We start from the raw sequence: 896 nt of genomic DNA, 5'->3' as shown, positions 1-896 counted from the left end.
CCAGCGACCGGACGTGAATCTACGACTGGACCAACTACAACTTCCAGGAATGGACGAACCACTATACTGTGATGTGTCATCAGGTACAGTGCGCCCATATGTGCCTGGGCAGCTGAGACAACAAGTATTCAACTCGCTGCCCTCAATGGCGCTTCCTGGATGCAGAAGTTCATGGAAACTCGTCACGCAACGCTACGTCTGGCCCAGCATGAATGATGACTGCTCTGAGTGGACCAAACACTGCCTGGAATGCCAGAAAAACAAAGGTTACACCAATAGCTGAAATCGAGAAACCATCGCGACCTTTCGTACACATACACGTCGATCTTATCTCTCTTCCTGCCTCACAAGGACACAGCTAGTGTTTGACTATCGTCGATCGATTCACGCGGTATCCAGAGGCAGTTCCATTGATTGATGCAAAATTGCCTACAGTAGTTAACGCGATTCTCTACCACCGGATCGCCCGCTTCGGAATACCTCTGAGAATTTCGTCTGATCAAGGTGGTCAATTCTTCTCAGAAACGTTGAAGGAGCTCACGCGAATCCTAGGCACCAAGAGGATCATGACAACGCCTTTTCACCCTCAATCAAATGGTTTGGTTGAGAGGCTACATCGCCAACTAAAAGCAGCACTGCGATATCACGGCGAAGCTTGGTTCGATGCACTTCCCCTGGTACTTTTAGGGTTGAGATTCGCGTGGAAGGATGACCTTCAAAGACCCCTGCTGGGCTAACGTATGGGGAACCTATCCGTCTACCCCGAGAGTTCCTCGTGCTAGAAAACCAATAAACGGCAGCACCGGAGTTGGTGAGAAATCTACGCAAATATTTTCGTACAATCGCGCCTTTTCTGGCTGCACACCATGGTATACGTTCAACGTTCATCTTCAAGT

This window comes from Diachasma alloeum, unplaced genomic scaffold (genome assembly GCF_001412515.2).
Source record: "Diachasma alloeum isolate Michigan unplaced genomic scaffold, Dall2.0 Dall_scaffold_00598, whole genome shotgun sequence".
NCBI lineage: Eukaryota > Metazoa > Arthropoda > Insecta > Hymenoptera > Braconidae > Diachasma > Diachasma alloeum.
This window is presented reverse-complemented; position numbering follows the sequence as displayed.